Source organism: Eublepharis macularius, chromosome 2 (genome assembly GCF_028583425.1).
Source record: "Eublepharis macularius isolate TG4126 chromosome 2, MPM_Emac_v1.0, whole genome shotgun sequence".
NCBI classification, from domain to species: domain Eukaryota; kingdom Metazoa; phylum Chordata; class Lepidosauria; order Squamata; family Eublepharidae; genus Eublepharis; species Eublepharis macularius.
In genome coordinates, this window is record NC_072791.1 from 205,980,358 (window position 1) to 205,997,497 (window position 17,140).

The following is a 17,140-nucleotide window of genomic DNA, read 5'->3' on the forward strand; positions in this document are numbered from 1 at the left end:
TACTGCCTTAAACTCCAGAGCAGATGGAGTCATCTCCTCTGTTACTGAATCCGTTCATCCTGTGTTTGCAAAATTTACACATCAAGGAAATAGACTTAGACATCTTCATGGCCAGCTGGTCGGGGCCATGTTTGCCAGATGTAAAAGCAATGAATAAAGGTCTCCTTTATACTAATCAATGGAAGGATTCCCTTTTCTAGAGGCCAGTTATTTCTCCTTAGTTTCCAGATCCTTTGCAGCAAATGAAACTAAATTTAGACTGTCCTTCAGAATAGAACAGGCATCTAGTTGCACCTTCAAGTGTGACAAAATTTATTCCAGCCTAACCTGAGTTCACGTCATCAGCTGCATTGAAGGTGTACATCCATTAGTTCAATATATTTTTATTCACAAGAGAATGGAGAATGATGTCGGTTTCTGTAACAAAAATGGAGCTAACTTAAGATCTCCGAGACGCTAGATGCTAATATTGTAGAAATTGAAGTGGGGCCATAAACTCATGAGTTACTTAATTTTTTCCCCCACTGCCTTCATTTGCAGGACGAAGGAGGAAAGCATAGCAATGTATTTGTTCTAGGAATAATAAGGAACCATCTACATTTCTTATGTTTTCTTTAACATTAAAACAGTATAATACTCATAGAACATGGGTGTTGCCTCCCCCCCCTCCTTGACTAATTGCAGCTCTAGTAAGAAAGAGGTTAATTCCTCCCCACCCTTGGTATCAAAGTCTAGATCCAAATCAGGCCCACCCTGCAGCTGATTTTTAATGTTACTAGGAAACTAGTAACATTAACACTAGGAAAGCCAACCATAGAATTCCCGTGTAACGTATATTTTGGCCCAAGGCCCAATAGTTATCACACCCATCCCAAAGGCATATCACCTCTGATAAAATGCCTCTGTCAAGTTCGGAAAGTGATGCAAATATTCTCCTGGCAGGAAGAGGAAGCCTGAAGTACCGGGAAATGCCCTTATAGGGTTAACCTATTTCTTAGAAGCAGAATCATTACGGCCTGTTCTTTCTGACCCGCTCTCGTCCCTGTTTTCTGCATTTGGATTAGAACTAACAGCCAAGGTAGCGTTTCACTGAAAGCTTAGCTAAGCTATGGTGCATTCTTCCCATATGCATTTATATGGTAAAAAATGTATAGTCCATTACAGAAGCAACCTAAAATAGATCCACCCTCTTTAGTTTAAATCACTAGATTCACCCTCTTCCGTTTAAATTAAGGCAGTGGTCTTCAGCATCGTGCCCATGGGCATCATGATGAACTTTCTGTTACCTACATCCATTGCCCCCCAAATATCTGTGCCCCCTCAAAGCAAAGCGCCAATCCAGGCTTTCCTCTGCCTCATTGGAGCAGGCTTTGGAAGAGCCCAGCAGGCACCACCTTTAACAGCTGTCAACAACAGTTGGAAAAGTGTCCTGTGCCTTTACCTCAAGTGTCCCCAGCATGATGCCTGTGGGTGCCACAGTACCCACCAACACTTTTCCTAGTGTCTGTCAAGTGTTTTTAGAAAATGGGTGGGGCCAGATAGGGCTTTTTCCCAACAAGGCTTCTGATTGGCCATTGGAGATTTGATTGGCTGTGCAGATTTTTTTAAATGTTGCTTTGTCAGCCGCTGTCACCACAGCACAAGGAAATTCACTGTGTGACTGAAAGAAAGTTGTGGCAGCCATTTTGTGACTCTGTGCCTCCTGCAGCAGCCATGTTGGGCTGTGCCCAGTATGTTGTGTCAGATAGGGTTGCTAGCTTGCAGGGTTGGGTCTGAACATCTCCCAGAATTACAACTGTTCTCCATATGACACAGATCAGTTCCCCTGGAGAAAATGGCATCACATCCCTATTGAGGTCCCTTTTTTCCCTGCCCTCCACAGGCTCTATCCCCAAATCTTCGGGAATTTCCCAGTTGGAAGTTGGTAGCCCTAATGTCAGAATTCCAACCATGTCCATAGGCTTAGAAAGGTCTAGGGCCCTTGCTTTTTCAGATGCTTAATGGGATGTTATTTACCAGGTGATTTTATTTACCTCTGTGCCATGAAAAGCTTCACCTGTCCATTTCTACACATTAAACCTCTATAAAAGGGGCAGGATATTTCCCTCCCAGGCCTGTTGACAACTCTACCACCCTTGCGTCTGCAGGGAGAACTAGGACTGCCAATCCCCACCTGGGGTGAGGGATCCTCTGTTCCCACCTCCTCGCTGCTGACCCCACTTACCTGGCCAGTGGAGGGCACACCCCCTGGGGTGCCCCCAGGCAGCATACCATGCCCCCGGGCCCCACTGAGGTGTGCCCCTGTGCCCTGCAACAGACCCATTTCAGGCCAAATGGGGCCCATGGGGTGTGTGATTCAGCCCTTCGGCAAACATGAAAGTGCACCTGCATGATGATGTTACTTCCGGGAAGTGACATCATCACGCACGTTGGAAGCACAAGTATGCTACATGAACACAAGAGAAGGGACACTGGCTGCCATGGAGGGTGAGTGCCGGGTTCCCAGTCCCCCACCGGGGGACTAGAGGGACCTGGCAACCATAAGGAGAACCCATTTGAAAACTTCTGTCTCCATCTTAGGAAGATACTCAGTTTGCTACCTCCCACCTCCATGGCAGCCATTTGGGGGTTGGCTTTGTCCCTGGCCACCTGTGGGCATTTTGTCTTGAAAACAAATATCAGATTATTCAATGGTGTTTCTTTGCAAGTAAATATATACAGGACTGTGGCTTTAGTAATTCATCACTGAAAAGAAAATCGCTAGGACTTACTCTGTTGCTTCCTAGTGGTGGCATAAAGGCACTTTGGACATGTTCAGAGACATATGATAATGTCCCAAGCCTGTCTTTTAAAATAACAGTGAAATCCTTATCAGAGTTGATTTTTATTTAGGAGTTCACTGTAAATCTTGGTGTTTAGCTCTTGTAAGTTATGATTCCCATTAAACAATACCAAATAAGATAATTTCCTCAGCTTCTAAATTATATGTTTTCTGTGCTGAAGTGATAGTTGGTCAAGATAGAAAGATATAGTAATAAGAAAGGAAATAGTATTTGGGGTGCAGTGGGATCTCAAAAAGAGTAAATGAGGTGAAGGAGGTTATTTTAATGCTAGGCCTTTGTGATCAAAAATAATTCAGAAAGCTTTTTCTTTACTGACCTATTGTTTATTAACAATGGTTATGGAGAAATGAATAATAGAGACAATGTTTCGAATGGGAATAGCCTGTTCCATTTGGGTCAGATGTTTATTTTAAAAAAGCAAATTGTAAGTTTTTATAGTTATTGTTCAGTCACTTTGACCTTTCTAGCACAATGTTTTTTTAAAAAGGAACTTATTCAGATGAAATCTTTTTATGTGTTTCTCAGTCGCCTTCCCACACATCTAAAATATTATTTGTAAGGGTTGCAAACACACATTTGCAGACATATTAATGTATATATTGCATGCCTCCTTCATTGTGAGTTGCTGCCTCATTTGGCTCCCCTCCCTGCCCCTGGGCCTTGAACAACAGCCGGACACAAGAATTGGACAGGCTTTTTTTAACGTGTAGGTATCAGTGGGATAAGTATCACTTGCTTAAGTGTGAGCAATAGTAAGGACATCAGAGCAAGGTTAATACAGTACTTATTCAAATGCAAGACTAGATTTTTTTGCCAGGTGTGCCATAAAAAAAAGAGATGGGTCATCTTATATTTGCATACAAGTTATGTCCAGTAACAATGGAAGGGGATGACATTTTTAAGGAGGCCATCTTACAATCAAGGTTGTCTTCCTTTCAACTCAAAATGGTAGAAAAAGTGACAACTGTAGGATATTATCAGAACCATCTACAAGAGAGAGGGGGAAAGACAATCTATCACTAGCTAGAGGACTAAGGACCACAGGGAGATCACAAACCCCTCGCTCCCAAAAAGGAAAGGAGAAGACCAACCTGGCTCCATCCACTGGCTAGTAGAAATGGGCACGAACTAAAATATGAACCAAAATTTGTGACAAACCAGGCCGGTTTGTGGTTCGTGAACCAGCAGTTCGTCAGATCCCATTTCTGATGAACCACCACGAACTTTTGGTTCATTTTTTGGTTTGTCACTGCAGACAGCCTGGTACCGATCAATCAGTTTCCTAAGCAACAGGGGATGGACTTACTGCAGACCTTCTGCTGACCTGGAAGAGACCTTCTGCTGGCCCGGAAGTGACGATTTTCTGACCTGGATGTGATGTTTTCATGAACCAAATAAACCAGTTTGCAAACCGGGGCAGGTTCGTGAAAGTTGATGGTTCGTAAAATTTGATGAACCACGAACCACATGGTTCGTTTTTTTCAATTTGTGCCCATCTCTACTAGCTAGTGAAGCAGAAAACACAAGGCACATAGTTCCACCCTTCCCTATTAGCAAGAACCTTGATCCATCTGCGGGTTGCCTTGAGATTGCTGAAGAAAGGGAAGGAGATATTCTACTATTGTCTCCAGGCATAGGCCTAAGAACACATACAAATGCATAAAGATGCCTTATACTGAGTCAGACTATTGGTCTGTTAAAGTCTGGATTGTGTGTTTTGATGGCCAGTGGCTCCCCAGGGTCTTAGGCAGAGGTTTACCATATCACCTACTACCTGCTTCTTTTAACTGGAGATGCCAAGAACTGGACGTGGGAACTTCTGCCTGCAATGCAGATGTTCTGCCACCACTGGAAAAACCCCACCACTGGAAAATTCTACTACTTTCATCCAAATTGTAAGGCTGAGGACAATCCTTTGTCTCTTTATCAATCTAAGCTGTTTTTGAAGATAATTGTTGGGAAAGCACAATACACATAAAGCAAGCGTAAAATATGCAGTGATCAAACAAGGATCATAGCAAGCATCCAGATTTTTGGCTGACTTTTCACAGAGGAGCTGAAAACACTGCAGAGCACTTTCCCATACTCGTGTAGTAATGAAAGCTCCGGATTGGGAAATTCCTGGAGATTTTGGCAGTGGAGCTTAGGGAGGGCAGGGTTTAGAGAGGAGAGAAACCTCAGCAGAGAATCTAGCCTCCAAAGCAGCATTTTCTCTAGGGGATCTGATCTCTGTAGTCTGGAGGTCAGTTGTAATTCCAGGAGATCTCCTGCCCCCTCCTGGAGTCTAGCAACCCTAGGTTGCCTCCAAGCAGCGGGACTGGTTGTTTTCTGAAAATCCGTCTAGGGCGGTATGTTTGTTAGAGCTGACTCATAAATTGCAACAAAAAGGACACCAGAGTCGACTCACAGAGTGCTGAAGGGCATTTGCTCTGATAAACATTAACTGAATGTGTGCTGGATGTTCAAATTCTTGCCAAATACTGGCTACGGATCTGTCTCCAATTAGACCCACCGGAGACCTTGCAGATCTACCCCTGGTCGATTGTAGACAAGACTGAGCCAGAAGATCTTATGGTCTAATTTAGGGAAAGACTTTCTGGCAACCTAGATTAGGAGGGATACATGTGAAAAACATAGTAATCTCTGCATAGAGAAATTCAGGGCTGCTGAAAAGGAGGAACTAGAGGGGGGGATTCCGAGGGCCTGGGTCACCCTGGGGCCCATGGAAACAAGCAAGTCATGTGATTTGTTTTCAGATGATGTTAGTGGGCGGAATGAGGGGTTCTGAGGGAATGTTTGACTGGGGGCCTGAAGCCAATGCTTGGCAGTCCTGGAAAAAAGCGGGGAGGGGTCTTTGGATTGCCACTTGACAGCACCCTTGACAAGAAGGTGAGGCTTGCAAATCAAAGAGGTGACTCCTGGGCTTTGATATTATTTTGACTGAAGCTGTTCTTCTCAGCATGAAAGCTGGAGAGCATGAATCTGTTGCTAGAGGTTGGAGCAGTACACATCTTTAAAAAAAATCAAAATACTTTGATTTAGCAGACTCGGATGTGAAGGATTCTCTGTTGGACTGCAGCACTGTGAAAACAACCAACACAATTCCTGTCAAAACAGCTGGGGATGCTGGGAACGAGCAATCTGTGATAATGGCTCCCATTGTGTATTATGCTGCTGATTTGATGAGACAATCGCTAGCGTTACAGGAGGCTCGGAAGGTGGTGCCCCACACTTGTGTAAAACACTTCTATGAAAGGGAAGTGCATTTGTCATGCTCGCAGAAGCAAAAGCACTTGGTACTCAGGAAGGATTCAGAACGTTTGCTTATTTCCCCCCTCTTTTTATTACTTTTCTTTCTCACAATATAATGCAACCTACACATGACATGCTCTCCCAACTGCAGAAAGAAAGAGTGGCAGAACGGCCCTATAGATTAGGTTTCTTTATGTTTATTCATTTATATTATTTATAGTCTGCCTGAAACACAAGATGAGTTACACAGTCTGGCTTAGCCTGAATGACTGTCCCAAGCTTTATGGGATTTGAGCTTGGGTGTCTCTGGTTTTAGTCTGATATTGTAAGAACTACACCATACTGAGCACAGTAGCCAATTTGTTGGGTTTTAATGTATCAATGTATTAAAGGTCAAGTTCCATTGCTGCCACAGCCAGAGAATAGAATGGTTTAGATCTGGTTTCTTCCTTAAGGAATATATTTTTTTTGTCATAACACAATGTGACCTGTTTTAGCCTACTCCCTTTGCCTTTCCCAGTAGCCGCAACTCACATAACTGTACTTGACCTTGACATTCCTTACCCCCGCCCCAGATGTGACGGCCGATATAGAGAGAATTACCCCTTGATCTTTCCTCCTGATGAGTCAGAAGTGTGACTCAGTAAGCCTTTGTGCTGTGGGGAATTTGGAAAGCATTTTTGGTTTAGGCCAAATTATTTTTCTTCTTTTTTTCCCCCTTTGGCTTTAAGGATAAGATAGCATGTGTGCTTCCTTTTAGCTCTCAAATCCACCACTGACAATAATAGCCTAAAGAAACAACAGCCTCCTGTTTTCTTGCTTAGGAAAGTCCAAAGGAAGTAAGCAGAGAAGATGCTGGGAGCTAAATGACATAAAGATATCAACCTCCACAGACATGAACACCAAAGTCTCAACTCTCAAGATTTGGCCTGTAATAGCCAAATCCACCATCTGCCACTTGAGGAACGCTGCCTTTGGAGGAGAGCTCTTCATGACCTTGGATAGAATTACATGCTGGACAATTAGCTCCGTCTGTCCTCTTGTTTCCTCACTCTCTGTGTGCATGCTTTTAACCTTCTTGCATTAGACAGTGATCTGGACTACAACAGCAATAGTGTTGTCAGATTATCCATAGGGAATAATCATCCAGAGCCTCGAAATTATCAGGTTTTGCTCTGACTTTAGATACAAGACTGTGTATACAATGAAGGGGCGTGCGGGGGCGGGGGGGATGCCAACTGCATTTCCTTTTCTTTCTTTCCCGGAACTTCCAACAGCTATTTTATCTCAAGAAAGTGCCTTGAGAGAACAGGTCTGTCACGTTCCTCAGAGACTTTTTATCACTCTAGACACAGAGTATAGAGGTGGGGTCTGGGGTTGCCATCTAGTGACAGCTGTAACACAGTCACACATGAATGGCAGGTTCTCACTTCCCATGTGTGAAGTTCCCAATTTGGATCTGGATCACGTTGCTGCAGGGAAAGGAGAACCAGCCTCCCCACTCCCCCACATGCACACTCCATTTGCCCAGCCTGAAACGTTCCTGGGGCAGTATTTGGGCCTGTTGGAAAGGCTGGCTACACGAGGCTCCTCTCCTCCTGAGGAGTCAGGGCTGGCTACACTAGGCTCCTCTCCTCCTGAGGAGTCAGGGCTGGCTGCACTAGGCTCCTCTCCTCCTGAGGAGTCAGGGCTGGCTACACTAGGCTCCTCTCCTCCTGAGGAGTCAGGGCTGGCTACACTAGGCTCCTCTCCTCCTGAGGAGTCAGGGCTGGCTACACGAGGCTCCTCTACTCCTGAGGAGTCAGGGCTGGCTGCACTAAGCTCCTCTCCTCCTGAGGAGTCAGGGCTGGATACACAAGGCTCCTCTGAGGAGTCAGGGCTGGATACACAAGGCTCTTCTCCTCCTGAGGAGTCAGGGCTGGCTGCAATAGGCTCTCCTCCTCCTGAGGAGTCAGGGCTGGCTACACAAAGCTCCTCTCCTCCTGAGGAGTCAGGGCTGGCTACACTAGGCTCCTCTCCTCCTGAGGAGTCAGGGCTGGCTACACAAGGCTCCTCTCCTCCTGAAGAGTCAGGGCTGGCTACACAAGGCTCCTCTCCTGAGGAGTCAGGGCTGGCTGCAGTAGGCTCCTCTCCTGAGGAGTCAGAGCTGGCTGCAGTAGGCTCCTCTCCTCCTGAGGAGTCAGGACTGGCTACACAAGGCTCCTCTCCTCCTGAGGAGTCAGGGCTGGCTACACAAGGCTCCTCTCCTCCTGAAGAGTCCTCACTATCACTGAGCCCCATGACAACACTGGTTTCCCCAAATACCATCCTCCTCCCAGATCCCAGAACTATTTTAGGTTGGGAAAATGGCGTGGGAGGAAATCTGAAGCTCCTTCTCTAGGAGCACCCTAAGTGGACTCCGCACCTATGGGAATTTAAGAGAACCTCAAATTCATTTGTGATTGTGATGTCTAGTAGTAGTAGTAGTAGTAGTAGTAGTAGTAGTAGTAGTAGTAGTAGTAGTAGTTTTACTACTTTTTTACTAATATCCAAGGCAGATTACACAGTGCGAATGAAAATACAATATAATTAACAGCTAGGACATTCAATGAGCAAAGTACAATAAATAGACAACAACAGACATTCAGTGAGCTGATACAATAGGGAATGGTAGCAGGAAATTTGAAATCTTACTGAAACAAAGCATAACTATTTAACAGGGCATGCTTAGCAAAGTGGAAACTGCCTAGTAGGTACGTGTCTACATCAGCAGACAGTACCCAACTGAGTAGTGTATAGTCCCTGTCCCTACCAAGGTGTCACTCTTATGACACAGCCCTGTAATCTGAGAAGAAAGCCCTCCGGAATAATTCAGTTTTGCATAGTTTGTGGAAAGCCAGGAGTGTGGCTTTCCTGACCTCCTCAGGCAGGTCATTCCATAAGGTGGAGGCTACCACAGATGAAGCTTCTGTGCTGGTGCAAGAGGAGATGCACATATTTCTTCCCTTATAAGAGCTGTGCAGGGGAACACTGGACCCTAGGGGACAAAAAACACACACAGGATGGGACTGTATTGGAGACTAGAATCTAGTACTATCACTGCTCCTCCCTCTTGCTCCTGAAAGTGGGAAGGGACCTCTCTATTCACATTTTCTGCTTCCTCCCTTGCTGGTGAGGGCAGGCGTGAGGGAGTTGACACTGGACACCATGTTTCTGTGACACTCTAATAATCCCCTGAAGCTCTATAGCAAAACCATAGAGTTTGGGAGGGGGCTTGCTAGAGCACCACAGTAATGCCATGGCTTGTAGTTGCAGTTATGTGACCAGAAGTGGCATCATGGCACATTGGCCCTGCCCCCGAAAGGTCATAGGAGTTGCTTGCTGAGTGAGCTACAGAAGCATGTTAATGTTGTGGCTGAGATTTCCTTCTCTGTGCCTGACAAAAGGGAACTTGGTTGCAGTAGCGAACTTGAACTCATAAGTCATAACTGCAGAGCTCTCTGGAGTAACTGCACTCTATTGCTTTACCTGTTTATACAACAATGCTCCTTCCAGGGGAGGGTGCAGTATTTCCCTTTGTTTTCTTTTTCAGGGTAGTGCCTGCTATTGGGAAGGGGGGCTGTTAGTGTGCAATGGTTGAATGTTTCTAACAGCCTGTCATGGGGCTGTTGGTGGCACACTGTTCTGTGACTGGCTTGCAACAGGGGTTGCTATGGACTCTGGCATAATTGTTATGTATTCTGCCCTTAATTGAGAGGTACTTGTGTCACATATTTCCCATCTGCAAAGTGGGCAGAGGAACAGGAGTGCCATCCCAGAATCGGGGTCTCATGACCCCGTTGTTGAGTACTAACAAGTTTATTATTTCAAAATGAAAATTTCACTATTTTCCAAGATACACATTTACTTCAACAGGGGCAAAACAACAACAACAACCCACCCCTCATTGTACAAACAATGAGGTTTAACACTTTTGAAGGATAAAGAAGGTGTATCTGGGAATAAACAGTCACAGTGGTAGTGACAGCTGCTACTATCTTTTAGAATTCAGTGTTTTTATTGATGTTTTTAGATGGTTTTAAATTGTTATGCTGTTTTATATTTGTTGTACTCCACTCTGAGCCAGCTTGTGGGGAGAGTAGACTAGAAATATAATAAATAAATAAGTAGTAGACCCCAACCATTGGTGCCATATAAGTTTACTTTTTTGTTTATTTATTAAAAGACTGGCATGCAAGTTGAAGATCAGTTCGAAATGAATCAAAATGTACCCTCAAAAGAAACAAACAAACAAAAAATATCCATAATATTAAAACTATTTCAGAGCCTCAATGTGATAATTATCACTAGAATGAAAGCCAAAAGACATTTTGCTAAGGAAGAGTTTAATGTGCTTCCTAAATATTCCTAACGTCAAGGTCAAGCCTTCTTTGCAGCAACTTTGATTAGAAAGGGGAAATGATAAAGAAGGCCTTGCTTGCTTTCCTAAATGATGGAATTGGGATTGCCAGCTTCCAGATGGGGCTTGGGACTTCTCCCAACATTACAACTGGTCTCCAGGGTGCAGAGATGAGAAAACGGCAGCTTCAGAGGATGGACTCTATGGTATACTACAGATTCTAGGTGAAATCCCTCCCCAGATTGCCTCCTCCATAAGCACCGCCTTCAAATCTCCAGGAATTTCTCAAGCCTGAGTTGGCAGCCTTACAGGGAATCCCAACTAGAGATGGGCACGAACTGAACTATGAACCAAAGTTTGTAATGAACCAGGCCGGTTCACAGTTCGCGAACGAGCGGTTCGTCAGAGCCCATTTCTGATGAACCACCATGAACTTTAGGCTGGTTCATTTGATTCCTTTTTTAGTTCATCACTGCAGACAGCCTGGCACCAATCAATCAGTTTCCTAGGCAACAGGGAATGGACTTCCTGCAGACCTTCTGCTGACCCGGAAGTGGCCTTCTGCTGACCCGGAAGTGAACATTTGCTAACCTGGATGTGACATTTTCACGAACCAAACGAACTGGTTCACAAACTGGGGCAGGTTCATGAAGTGTGATGAACCACAAACCTCACGGTTCGTTTTCTTTCTGGTTCGTGCCCATCTCTAATCCCAACTGGGGTCTCTCAGAGGGTTTTTAAAAGGCACGGGGAAATCTTTACCATCTGAAACAACTGAGTCACACAGCACAGAAAAGATTGTCATTCTAATAAGAGTTTCATACGACAACTAGATGTGAGTCACGTCAGCCTCTCTTGCTTTAACATCACTAATTACTATTTGTGGTATTTTGTCTTTACACCTTTTTCATTCTCATTGGGGTGGATTACCCCAAGGTCATACCAAGGTTGAATATTTTGGTCCTTACCTACAATTAAAATGACAATTTGCCTCCATGAATTATAGAAGTTCACATTCCCAGTTTTGTTTCTACTCATGCTCAACAAGATTTCACTTCATTATCACTTGATCAATCTGAGATAACATTCCTTAATTATTATTTTTCTGACAGAACAAATCTCTCAAAGTGTGTCTTTTGACGCAAAATGTAACTCCCTCACCCAAATAATTCATACAGAAAACTCTTCATCTGATAATGTTGAAGTCATTTTCATCATGAAGTCTTTTCATCCTCAACTTTGTATTGTACTTTCATACAAAATTACATTTCCCTTTTCAGTAGTCTTGCACTGTGGACATATTTGCATTTTTTCACACATAGATGTTCCCAGCAGAATAAATGGCTTTATAAAACTATAATAAAGGAGTGACCAGAGGCATAAGGGATGAGATAAAAATTCCGTCTATATTTATCCCATAGGGTCAAAATAGTACAAACAACTATTTTAGAGAGCTTTTTAAAGATAATGAAATATAATAAAACTGTGATTGGGCTTCTGCAGTCCTTGAAAGCATATGAGCACTGATCCTGTCAAGTTATCCCTCTGTGCTTGTAATTATGTAATAACATGCTTGTAATTATATAATAGTATTTATGAAGCCTTTGCACAATCAGAGCATTAGAGGTGGCAGAGGAACAGTCATGTCCCATGGTTCATCATGCCAGCGCTCTCAGAATCCCCCTATTCTTACGCTGCACTCCTAAACGGGATTACACCTGTCTAAGAGCGGGACCACAAGTGACGCCTGACACAGGTTGGACACTTGCCAGCTTCCCTCAAGTTTTGATGGGAAATGTAGGCAGCTTGGCGGAATGTTGGACAAGTGACAGTTGAAAAGTCCATTGGACAGCAGTCAGAGAGCCAAGCTGCAAGACCAGGATGCCTACATTTCCCATCAAAACTTGAGGGAAGCTGACTAGTGTCCAACCTGTGTCAGGCGTCACTTGTGGTCCCGCTCTAAGTCCACTGATTTCAACTGGCTTAGAAGGGCCTAACTCTGCTTCAGATTGCACTGTTACTCTCCAAGAAGACTGAACAGAAAGGTAGTTCCTGTTTGAATCTAACATGATACTAGAGTCCAAAATTTATCCTAACTATGTTTATTCAGATCAAGGACAAGCGATTTACATCCAGTGTGCTTAGGATTTAAGTGCTGATTTCAAAAGAATTGCAAAGAACAAAGAAATAATTATAGATCTTAACTCAAGGCAGCAAGGTGCTGTGGGAAATCGGGACTGAAAAAATGCCATCAGGAAAGATTGCATGATCCCCCCCCCCGCCAAATTCAGATCAGGAGCATAAAGCATGCTTTTGTTTCCCCTTGTATCACATGCTGATATCCCTCTTCTGTGTTCCCCTGAATTTGAATATGAATCGAATAATGAACAACAAACAACATTCAATTTTATAACAGAGTTACAAAACAATGTTTTATGTGAAATTGATCAATGCACCAACCAGGGCTTTTTTTCAGGGGGAACGTGGTGGAATGGAGTTCCAGCACCTCTTGAAAATGGTCACATGGCCGGTAGCCCCGCCCCCTGATCTCCAGACAGAGGGGAGTTTAGATTGCCCTCCACGCCGTGCAGTGTGGGTGGCAATCTAAACTCCCCTCTGTCTGGAGATCAGGGACGGGGCCACCGGCCATGTGACCACTTTCGCCGAGGGCAATTAAAACTTTAAAAAATTCCCCCCTTGTTCCAGCTGACCCTAAGTAACACCATTGTGCGATCCTGAGTTCCACCATGGAGTTCCACCACCTCTTTTCCCAGAAAAAAAGCCCTGGCACCAACAAAAATATATCAATAATATTAGCTTTTCTTGGTATGATTTAAATAGCCATGGAGGGCAAAGGTACGATTTGCAGGTGTCCTCTCTACACCAACCACTCTGTAAGCATCAGTCAGGGAAATTAAACCAAAACTCTTTATAAAATACTGATAAGAGGATAGCTTTGATACTACTGGCAGAGGTTCTGCCTTTACACTGACTTCCAGGTCAGATCAAATAATCATGAATGTATTAGCAAAGATCCCAGCAAAGCTGACAGAGAAAATTTCTATGTTAGAAATTCTATTAAGGGGTTCTGCTCTAGGCATCAGTACATTACCGGTCAACCTAAGTAATTGTGCTGGACAAGATGGAGCAGCATCTCCAATGTCTGCTAGATCCTCATTCCACTCATAGGATAGTGGATGGACTGTTATTCTTCCTTTAGAAAGGAGATAATCAAGTCTGTTAAGAGACTTTCCCTTCCTGCCAAGTAAAGCTAGCCCAGTAAAAACAATGGTAACTCCAGGTATATGGTGTATTAATTGTATACATCACAACAGAACAGTCTGTTTCTCCTCTCTGATAATTGTTTGTGTTATTTTAGTCTTATGAAGTGGAGTCCCTGCTCCTGTTTGTTAATTAGAACTAGAGGAAGGCACGAACTGGAAAAATACCAAACCGTGTGGTTTGTGGTTCGTCGTGTTTCACGAACCATGAACTTTCACGAATTCGCCCGGGTTCATGAACTGGTTTGTTTGGTTTGTGAAAATGTCACTTCCAGGGCAGCAGAAGGTCACTTCTGGGGCTGCAGAAGGCCCATTCCCCTCCCGTTGCCTAGGAAACTGATTGATTGGTGCCAGGCTGTCTGCAGTGACGAATTGAAAAATGAACCAAACGAACTAGCCTAAAATTCATGGTGGTTCATCAGAAATGGACTCTGAAGAACAGCCAGTTTGCTAACCATGAACTAGCCCGGTTTGTGACAAATTTTGGTTTGTATTTTGGTTCATGTCCACCTTTAGTTAGAACTGTAGGCTGTATGAGCTCCCATGTCCTGAAAGCAGTTGCTCCAATTCCTGTATCTTCTTTCTAATGAATCAATGCTGTTTTGAACACATGCATATTTGGTATATAAATCTAAGAACAGGAACTTGCTCCCGATTTGCAAGCAAAAGGGAACATCGCAAAGCATGTCTGACTCATACTTCACCATCTACTAACGAAGGCACTGAAGCACACAGATTACAAGAATTCATGGGAGGGAACTGTTGCCAACTCCAGGTTAGGAAATTCCTGGAAATTTGTTGAGAAGCCTGGAAAGGGTGGTAGGGGATGGGCGGGACCTCAGTGGAGTATAATGCCACAAAGTCCACCTTCCAAAGCAGCCATTTTCTCCAAGAGAATGAATTTCTGTAGTTCAGGGAACAGTTGTAATTTCAGGAGATTTCCAGTCCCCACCTAGAGGTTGGCGGCCCTAGAAGGGACTCATCCCTCTCACTGGCTAACCCCACCCAATTATTGTTTTATTCAACGTTTCTCTTTCACAAATTCTGAAGGGGAGTGGGTAATCAGTTTGAGCAGGCCTGTAATGAGGCTTCTCTCCTATCCCTCTACAGATAACACCATTTTGGCACCTTGGCAAGGAGCTACAAAATTTGAAAATGATTGATTTCACTATCGTTCCCCAAAGGCAAATGGTTTCTCTTTATCAGTTCAACTATAGCATAATTATTGGCAAAGTAGTTCAAAGCCTTATCATCTTTTGGAAGCAGAAGTAAGACTGGGAGCGAATCTGATTCACTAATTGGATTATCAGCGATCATCCCTCATTTTGCGGAGAAAGGGGGGCATTTTTGCCAACTATGCTTCAGGGAGGCATCTTGCCTTGATTTTCTTTTATAGGGAAAAAAAAGGGAATATCTTGAAAGTTGTAAGTGAAAATGACAAAGAACAGATGCCGTTTGTCTGGCAATTTTACTTCCTGCTTAAATCTAGATTCGGAGAGGTCATGTTTAAATTTGGAACAACTTGAAAACATTGTCACAGTGAATGATTCAGACAAGAAGAGGCTTGAATCTCCAACTACTGGCTGGCTTCTAGAGAGGAATTCGCCGCTTCTCCTTTATAGTATGAGGTAAGTGTAGATTGATTGCCCTGACTTGTTTTTATCTTTTTAATTTCTTTTGCTAAAGAAAACAAGACATTGGATAAGGATTTATTTTTATCCATAATGTGCCTTTAATAGCTTAGAGGCTTTTTTAGATCACCGCTACCTTTCATGCTGGGTGATCCGAGCACAAAAGAAGCTAGAATTGTTCAAGATTTAGAATGTGGGGCTTTCATTTCAAATCCCAGCTCTTTGTTTGTTTGTTTAATTTATACCCTAGCTTTCTTCCCAATGGGGACCCAAAACATCTTACATCATTTGCCTGTCCTCCATTTATCCTCTCAATAACCCTGTGAGGTAGGTTAGGCGGAACATGATACAAATCCCTTGAAATGTAAAGTGACTTGTTCTTTAGCGAATATTCATAGGCTTGTAGCCACATAACTCAAGCCTGTGAATGTTTACTTGGAGGTAAGTCCCAATGCCATACAACGGAGCTTACTCCCAGGGAAATGTGCCTAAGATGATAGCCTTAATAACCAAAGTTACCAAGTGACAGAAGGGGAAGGTGAGCTGAGAATCATATCTGGTCTTTCAGATAATATGAATTGTGATTTTTTTTTAAAAAAAAACTCATCAAGAATGCGTTCAAGGGCTATTGAGTAGAAGCCATTAATATAACCATTTAGCTCTTCTGCCACATTCTGAGTGTTTGGCTCCATCTTTACATGATTCCAACCCATCCAGAGTAATGCAACCTGACATTTATTCTTTCGGAGTAACTGGTCACCCCAGAATGATCTCTTTATGTTTATTGTAGCATAAGTTTTCGAGAATCACAGTTCGTCAGATGCATCTGACGAAGAGAACTGTGATTCTCGAAAGCTTATGCTACAATAAAGTTGGTTAGTCTTAAAGGTGCTACTGGACTCTTTTTGATTTTGCTACTACAGACTAACATGGCTAACTCCTCTGGATCTCTTTATGTTTATTAATGAATGCCAGTGAAATTTACCTGCATATTAGCAGCTAAATTACAAATGAAAATTATTTGGGTCACTTTGTGCCCTAGCTAAATTTCTAATGAAAAAACTGGCATAACTTTACATCAAGGTACGAAGTTACCTCCATGGGAAAAATCCATTTTCCCCCTTAGGGCAAAGAAGCTATGCACGGTAATTAATTTTCCTATGGGAGGTATTATGCAACAATCTGCCAGTACCAATGTGCTGAAAGAACAAATGGAGCAATCACACAGTAAAAAAGGAATCCCAAAATGATGTGATTTAGATTTCGAAAGATTACAGATGTAGAGATTTGTTCAGAGAAATTGGTTGGTCTTACTGGTAAACTGCTTGATAAAAGCAAAAAACCCAATAAATTCCCCATACTTCAACTTTATCAGATAAAGAGCTGGATTCACAATAAATGAAGTGAATCTTTAATGAATTATTAAAGGCATTCTTTCAAAACCTTATCACATTTTATCCTAAGTGTGATAAATGGGAAAATGTCTTTGGGCATAAATGATGAAATTTGATTCTATATGGTATAACTGAATAAGAAGGACACTTGATAACACATTGACTAACATGATTTTTGCCTAATGATTTGATAATTAAAATTGTTTTCCTAATTTCTCAGCTATTTATTGGCACTGTACTAATGCAAGCATGTGGCATATTTGATGGGTCTGACCACATTTACAGAACAACTGAAATCCTGTAATTGAAAGAATCAGTCAACTTACAATAGTTAATATCCTACTGGATCCACTAGCTTTAA